Source organism: Lepisosteus oculatus, chromosome 20 (assembly GCF_040954835.1).
Source record: "Lepisosteus oculatus isolate fLepOcu1 chromosome 20, fLepOcu1.hap2, whole genome shotgun sequence".
Classification (NCBI taxonomy): Eukaryota; Metazoa; Chordata; class Actinopteri; order Semionotiformes; family Lepisosteidae; genus Lepisosteus; species Lepisosteus oculatus.
The window spans coordinates 2719180-2727910 of NC_090715.1; the positions used below are offsets into that span (position 1 = coordinate 2719180).

The 8731-nt window shown below is 43.4% G+C and overlaps 1 long non-coding RNA gene across 1 annotated transcript; it reads right to left on the bottom strand.

Moving 5' to 3' along the window:
- Positions 1–245: 245 nt before the first annotated feature.
- LOC107080035 (uncharacterized) lies at positions 246–1842 on the bottom strand. The gene is made up of 2 exons (XR_001480933.2): positions 1388–1842; positions 246–1089 (listed from the first exon to the last, which is right to left on the bottom strand). It is a non-coding gene; the product is annotated as an uncharacterized lncRNA (long non-coding RNA).
- Positions 1843–8731: the final 6889 nt, after the last annotated feature.

Consider the following 8731-nt stretch of genomic DNA (forward strand, 5'->3'; position numbering starts at 1 on the left):
CAGGTCCACAAGAGCTCATTTGACTTTCAGGGATGGTGTAGGCAAGTGTTTGTTATAACTATATGTTAAAATGTGATTTTGTCTACCAAACACACTAAAGTTGTAGTGCATTTACTGAGTCAAGCATTGCACAGGCAGAAATAATAGCATGGTGTATTTACAGTGGAGGACACACGCAGAAATGACACCCTCCCCCTCCCCTGGCTGTTCCAGGACTGCAAGAAAAACAATTCCTAATAAGAGCACACAGTTCAGACAGACTTTATTTTAAACAGGAGTGGACAAACAGGATACTGGCAGAGCCAAGACAACAACATGGCTAAGCTCCATCCAGTCACTCAGCTGAGGCACAGCCAATAGGAAGAGGTTTCTCATCAGAACAATAAGAGCTTTCATGAGCTGGAAATATTTAGTTCAGATAAACTTTAACTCAGGCTGTTTCCGAAAATATTCTTAAATATTCTAAAAAGAAAATAAAGGAGTCCATGTAAAGTGACATGTTTTATACTGTCTTTGCAACTACTGAAGCTGCATAGAGGACTGAGAGGCCCTGAACAGAACAGGGTGTTTTAAGTTTAAACACCATATTGCTGAGAATTTTGATTTGATCAAAATTTCCTGGATGTTTTTTTGCATCTCTTACATCTCTTTTTATGCTTTAAAAACATCAAATACAGGTATTACCTTGGCATTTTGGTATAAAAATAAGCATAAACATTCTATTCAACAACACAACACAAAACATTAACTTACAATTCATACACAAGGCACTGTACCCTTTTTTTCTGGGGGTGTGGTCCTTTTCCACAGTTTATTGACCCAACAAAAGAAAGCAGCTCTTTAGCCTACATACCTCCTAGTACAACTATACAGCTACACTGTGCTAGACTTTCACATGGTGGAGTCTTTGAAGAGAAGTATTGCCGATAAATCTCGGTAGTGGTAGTGATCATATTTACAGGTTGGTCATGAAGACACTAACTGAAGAAGAAACAGAGCCGAACTCCTATCTCTGGCATCTGAGGGCAGCCACTGGAGAAGTTTTCTTCTCCAAGGCCAGTGATATCCATTTTGCACAGGAGTTCATTTCTAAATTTAAAAAAAAAGAAGAGTTGATAAGCAGATAAATACATAACAAGTTCCTATGAAAGTTTTGTATTTGAAATTCTCACTGGCAGTAGTTTATAATCAGAAGTTGTGACAGAATTTGCAAGAACCCCCACTTGCAAACTGTTTCTCTAGTGTGTTTTCAGAAATACATTTTTCAGTTAAAATATTCGCAGTTACTGTTGTTATTAAATGCAGTCTTCATTCTAATAAACCAATGGCCGTCACAGGCAGTGGAGAGCGATCAGTGTGAGGAAGAGCAGTGGAAGCTGAGAATTACTTGAGGAGAGCTGATGGGAGGGCACAGTCTAGCGGGGGCTGATTTTCAGCTGCTCGTGTCTCCTTCTGCCCCATTCCCATTGCCCTCGGCCGCCGGTGCGCTATCTGCGTCAGGCTCTCCATCGGCGCCCTCGTCTTCTGCCTTTTCCCCAGGTTTTTTGGCAGGGTCGATGGCCTCTCCACTCTTACTGCTGTTGCAACCCATGGTGCTCCTCTGACCCTCTCGTGGCGAGCTGTGGACAGTCCAGGTCCTCTTCCTGCACCAGCGCCTTCAGTCCGTCGTGTCCCGAGAGCTCTGAGCTGCTCAGCTGACCCTCCTCCTAAATACCCCTGCCTCTGGACTGTTGTCAGAGGAGAGCCCTGGAGTTCCTATGGCAACGAGCTCGGTGCCCGACCATTCCTGTCTCAGCAAACACCTGCAACTTTTACAACAAAAAGTTTTAGGTTTCAGTTTGCATTAGCAACTTGGTCTATTGTGATTGCTTTTGCCAAGCAATAGGAAATGATTCGTGGTTTAGTTTTAACTTTTTAATACATCAGGGCATGGTTACTAGCAAACACAGCTTGTTCATTCGCAGTTAAGTGGCCATAGCAACTAACACTCACAACTATGGCCATGCTGTAGGGCACATTAGTCAGCATTTTTGTCCCAAAGGGATATTTTCTTTTTTAGGTTTTTGGAGACAGGTGTTGTCACCCTGCTAAATGTCCGTCAGTCAAACTGGAAATGACGATTCAGCTGCAAAAAGGTCGCTCTCAATTGATCGGTATGACTCCCTGTTGCTCTTAACATTTGCTGTTTCATGATGATAGTGTATTATCGCGTCTCCTAATAAAATAAACATTGGTGTTTGAATATGATAAGGCTTGTCAGACAGTGTGTGTCAGAATACCAGACAGAAACTAAGTCAAACGTACCTCAAAGACAAGGATTTGTGGAGGTCATGCATTCATACGCAAGACAAACAAAACCCGTAATAAATAATGAACAGACCTGAATGTTTCGGTGTCATAAAATTGTAATCTGTTCCTTGATAAAACTTATTTATTGATTTATTATTTGTCTTTTCTGTGCCGGGAAAAACTATGATATAGTTCACCATACACAGTCAGGTCACAGGGACCTACAGCAGCTGTTGTTTTTGTGCCGGTCTTCTGTTCTTCCACTGATGAGTGTGGATGGATGCTGGCAGCGCCAGATCATTTTAATCATATGACCTTTTCCGATGCGTCTTGCTCCTCAGAACGTAACGCCTAATGCTTCTGTAATTGGCACACTTTCAGAAAAATGCTGCCCAAATTCAAGATTTCAGTTTTTTTCTACTAGCCACATTTTCCTTCCGCAGTTTTGCGCTCAACGCTGAGAGAAAGGTTGATTTACTGTTCGTTTTCTCATTCCAACACCCTGGTCACGGGAGAGCTGCTGAATGGGCAGGAGGGATTCTCAGCTGTAGCAAGTGGGAAATGTTCACACTGATCTGCAAAGAAAGATTTAAACACAGACATCTGACCAATAGACTACATACCAGCTATTAAACTTCTTCTATCTGAATATCCACCACTTCACGGTCTATACACAGTTGCAGTTTAGGGTTAGGACTAAGGTTTAGGATCAAGTTAAGGGTTTGCAGTCAGGGTAAGGGTTAGGGGTTTGGTCTTGGGGTTGATGCAGGGGCTACATGTTAAGAGATAGGTTTAAGGTTTACAAACTTTATGGATACTCTAGGAGAAGCAGATACTGTTTGAACACTTTAATTTAGTTTTTAAATGGTGCATTAAGTAGTGCTCACAGCATTCACATGATCAAGGGGGGTCAGTTGCTTAGGAATGAAACAATGAGATTTACTACACGACCTGTTGACAAGGATTACAATGAAACGTTCTTACACAAGAAAGGTATTCGGTCATGGTGGCAGCGCCTGACCAGAAGTCCTAATTGCAGGTTAGTTAGCCAGCAGGGTCCTCAGCAGCTGCACTGCTGGCTGCTACCTGGCAACAGTAAAACAAAATCACTGGCTGAACAGTTCCCTGAGACAGGTCTAGAAGACAGTTTACCAATGTGTGCCCCCCAGTTCAAGATCTCCCCAGTAGGCTGGGTAATAACAGGAACTGTCTCATTGCACAATGTTCTGTACAGGAGAGGACTCGGGCCAGCCACCCCTTACCAAGGCTAAACTTAGGGGCAGAGCAGTGGCTCTGTAGTTAAGGATCTGGGCCTGTGGCTGGAAGGCTGCCAGTTCAAATCCCATGGCTGGCAGAGGCATCCTACTCTGTTGGGCCCCTGAGCAAGGCCCTTAACCCCAACTGCTCCAGGGGTGCTGTATAAATGGCTGACCCTGTGCTCTGACCCCAAGCTTCTCCCCCTGTCTTTGTGTCTCATGGAGAGCAAGCTGGGGTATGTGAAAAGACAAATCCCTAATACAAGAAATTGTATAGGGCTAATAAAGTGATCTTATCTTATAGCAGCCCCACAGTAGACGAGGATACTCTTAGGAACCGTGGAGTGTTTCCTGACCAAGTGGTCAAGATGCCATATCCAAGGGATGACACCTCCTACAGTGCTCAAATACTGGTTTATACACTCAGGTTCAAAGGGAAGTGCGCCACCTATTGGCCCAATGAACACTACTCAAAGGCTGGAGGTTACAGAAACTAAATATATTAACGGGTATACATTTCAGTGGCACAATGGAAAATTACTCAAAATTCTTATTTACAGTTACAATTCCATAAATATGCATGAACGAGGTCGAATATTTCTAAAATATTAAAATTATGTTCTGTAAATGTTTAAAAACAGAAAAAGGCAACGTTTTCTTTCATTCCTAGAGGTTCGCAATGCAACAGGATGGGAGTGAGGAAGATGAGCAGTATTTTCCTCACGCTCCGTGCCGGGGCGCAGGATGTTCTGCTCTGGGCAATGCGCTGTGTTCATCCGAGTCGCCCGTCATCCCCGGACACGCCACACGAGGGCCCTACAGCTCCATGAGCAGATAAAGTTTACTTTTAAAGTTGCTGATGAAGCCAAATAATTACAATCCCTTTAACATTAAATAAACAGGTCTTAGAATGGAAGGTCAGCTTTAAAAAAAAATCACCAACTATATTATAATAATAATAATAAAAATAATAATAATAATAATAACTTACTAAACTGCAAACGTATTTTACTTCACTATTGCATCTATACAAAGGAATCTCCAGTCCTAGTCTGGTAACACCTGAAAGCTATTTAGGAATCAAGCATGTAATGTTTCCATAAAGAGAACTCTGGTCCTTGTGGGCTGAACAAATCTTAGATTCCACTCCTAAATCATCTCTAAATTGTGTGGCATGGTGGCGCAGTGTTGAGTATTACTGCCTTCCAGTACTAGAGCCCTGGGTTCAAGTCTCATCCTGTGGAGCTTTCTGTGTGGACTCTGTATGTTCTTCCAGTGTTCTTGTGGGTTTCCTTGGAGTGATCCAGTTTCCTCCCGCAGTCCAAAGACATACTGGCAGGTTAATTGGCTTCTGGGAAAACTGGCCCTTGTGTGTCTGTGTCCCCTAGAATGGACATGTGTCTGGTCCAGGGTGTACTCTGCCTTCTACTCTTTGCTTGTTGGGATAGGCTGCAGCTCCCCTGTGACCCTAAATTAGATGACGTGGTTAGAAAATGGATAGGTGTTCTCTAAATTGCTCAATTGAACAAATGAGCTCTTGAATTGATCACCGTGGAATCAATCCATATCCTTAGAAACTGGTGATTTAATGGTGACTTCCAACCTCAAGATCAGGACTGGAGATCCCTACCATATCCAGAGATACAAACATATAATTATCTACAAATGAATAGACTTAAAAAACCTTGTTTATATACAAAATTATAAGTACCTGTTATTTTAAAAATAAGCTTATCAGCTGAATTACCTAAGTGAGAGATGTCCTGGTCCTGGAGGGACGGTGTGTCTGCAGGTCTCTTTGAAACAGCAGCAGTGGAAAGAGCCGGTAGAAGCTGTAAAATTGGTCTAATTAAACCTATTAACCGATGTTTTAGCTTGTTAAGATCTGATCTGGAATGGAAAGCTGTAGGCACACCAACTCTTCAGGGTCCAGGAGCAGGACTGGACAGCCCTGACCTACACAGAGCTGTTTGCTGTTTCACTGTTTCATTTAATTAAAATGTCAACTTCTGTGGAAGGTTTTAGAATGCAGAGGGAACCCAAAACCTGTAATACAACAGCAGACAGCAGGAGATCTGCATGCCTTAATTAAGGGCTAATACAGACAGGTGTGGAGGAGCAGAGGAGCAGGATGATGAAAGCATGATGTCATACACTTCAGACAGGAATGATATACCGGCACCAGGAGACATTCTCCCATTAGTGCGCCGCAGACCAATCCCACCATTTGCAGTCTTCTTCAAAGACCTCCAGCACTACCAGAAGCGGTAGACAACAGTAATGACACAGTGGAAAGGTACATATGCCAGCTTTCCATAGTGCCTTCTCTCTTCCCAGGCTCACTGCTGTTCTATTCACTCAGGGCCTTGTGGCTCATATCTCTGTTGTCTGCTGTCGGTTCTTCAGAGATAGAGACACAGGGAGACAGTTCTTTAAGGCTTCAGGTAATGATGCCAGTAATCAGAGATCAGACTATGAATCAGTGCCTTCTGAAAGACAAACAGACCTGTCTTATAGCTGTCTTTTGCCAGGCTTTTACATAATAGAGGTAGAAAAATGAAAAAAAAAATATTGCAGACTTGGATTTTGGTTAAAAATAAAATTTAAATTAGATTTCAGATAAAGAGGTATTTGCAACCTAATGCGTCATGGTCTTCATTTGTGAAAGGAGATCGATGACATGCATTTTTAAACTTCAATTCCCCCGTCATAAAGTCAGCAGAAACACAACTGCTGTGTTTATGGGAGTGTCCTTGAGTTACAGCAGGAAGCAGGAGCTCTTGTCATCCCAGCCCCTATGCCAACCCCCTCTACCCACCTCTGCAGAGATTAACCCATTATTTTCCTCCTCTGCACTATCTCCTTTATCTACAGCCTTCTGCGTGCCACAGGCCGCATGCTGAGCTCTTAGAAATCACAGTGAATGAGGCTGGGAGCCCATGGTGTGCAGCTACCATCTGTGAGATTACTGCCGAAGGCCTCCGAGTTGGAGTCCCCCCCAAGCAAGTGTAAGTCTAACAACAATCTCAGGGAAAGGAACAACAGTAGAAGAGGCTGGTGTGCTCTTACACTGTGTGAGGTCGGTTCTTTCCTATCCGAAACAAGCCTCTTGTGACGTAAAGGGAAATTTGTTTTTGAGTGGTGTTGCTAAGTTACTGTATACAGAATGTTTACACGTGCAGAATTGCTGTACAGAAGCTTCGTTTGGTGGAACTGCTGGGAGTTCCTCCTGTACAGAACAGAACAGGTTTCCCTTGTGTACGTGCGAAAAGGTGTTTCCTTCAACACGCCTGTTCTGTGACATGCCTGCGTCAGAGAGCCGATTCCAGGCTTGAATTTGAAATGCTCTTCAGCAGATTTTGCTGACGGCACCTCTCATTTAAAAACGGGGTTTCCGAGCTCAGCTGCACTTGTGAGGTGACCTTTCATGGGGAATGACTCACCTGCGTGAAAAAAAATTGCGATTAGGACTTTTGCTTTTCAAATCAGTATCAGTCTAAATATGTACTAAACACTTCCTTTGAAAGCTCCCATGGAAAACAAAATGACCAAAATCATCTTTCTGCATTTTTAAAGGCAAGAAAATGTATGTATTTGCATTAAAGCCTGTCATTGGGTCAGAACCGTGTGATTGATAGAAAAGAGAAAGCACAGTTAGTAAACTGCTCATGTCTGCAGGCCACAACATAGAAGCTTCACAAGAAATTCTAAAAAGGCTTTTTTCCAAATTCCAAACTGATCAAACACCTGGCAGACAACATCTGATGTAAATGAGTGCAGATTGCTCCATGCAGGTAGCAAACCAAATCAAACTCGAAATATTAGATGGGAAACGCCGAACACAAATGAGCGCATTCTGGAAAAGTCTTGGGCTATTGAACATCTTCTTGACAATGTGGAAAAGCAATAAAGATAGCAAATACAATGTAGGGTTACATGGTTAAAACATAGTAATGAGGGGTGTTATAACTGTGAAATGTACTGGTAAGATCGCATTTGGAGCATTTTGTTCCCCTCCTTACAAGAAAAGACACAGCTACATCTGAATCAGTCCAAAGAACAGTCCAGGGTTCAAAGTGATGTCCTATACTGACTTGCTAATAGAAATAGACCTCTTAAGTCTTGCACAGATAAGACTATGAAGCTTCTGATTCTAGTATTTTAAAATCCTCAAAAGCACTGACGAAGTCAGCCCATTCCACCCTTTTTCAGAAACAGTGAAACACGAACCAGGAGACTCAAGTGGAAACTACAGGGACGTGCATTTAAAACTGAGAACAGGAAACTCTATACACGAAGGATTCTATTAATTGGAAACAAGATGCTCAGCCATTCTGACCAGAGAAGAGAAATTCCTGTACTTGTATGTGTTCCCACTCAGACATTTCTACTCAGGAGTTGTACCGATATAAACTGCACAAGACAATTGCTTGGTTTGTTTATCGTCCTCCATTACGGCACACATGTGCACTGAAGCTATGTGTAACAAGAGCCTTGCACTGTCTAGCTGTTGCAAGGGCTGTGTAACTAACAGAGGCTGAGTTCAGTGAGGGCTTTGTGGCGTAATGAGTCAACTCAGTCTTTCCTGTCCTATTGGTTTCTCAAAAAACCTGTTGCAACTCAGCTACATGGGAAACAATTCAGTTTTTATACATTTGCAAATTGATTTCTATAAGTTGTGATCATTTTTGACACCACCACTGTTCAATTGGCCATGTTTTCATTGACCGCTGGCCAGAGAAAGGCCAGGGTCCAGGAAAGAAGAAAGCACTGTGCATCAGACAGCTGTTTACTGGCTTTGCATTGCTAGCATGCGTGTATCCACCACCGAAAGCGTGAGAGCCCTGAACCGGACGCGAGAGGCAGAGTTTGTGACTTGTGGCCTGTAATCCGCAGTTTTATCACCGACACCTGAGGCATGTCCGCTCAGGGCAGTGTGTATCCCCCTGCCTTGCTTGAGCACGACGACATGAGAGAGTGGAGGTGGGGGAGAGGCGGAGGCGGCGGCGGCTGAGCTCAGCTCCACTCCATGAACCGGCCGCCAAGGGGCGCCACACACCCACAGCCGCCTGCCATAGGTTTCGCTATCTCTTTCCCGACAGCTTCAGCTTTAGTATCCGGGAGACTACAGGTTCTGAGAAATCAAAGTAAAACCTCCGCCGATTGGCTTCAGCCTCTTCGCGGCC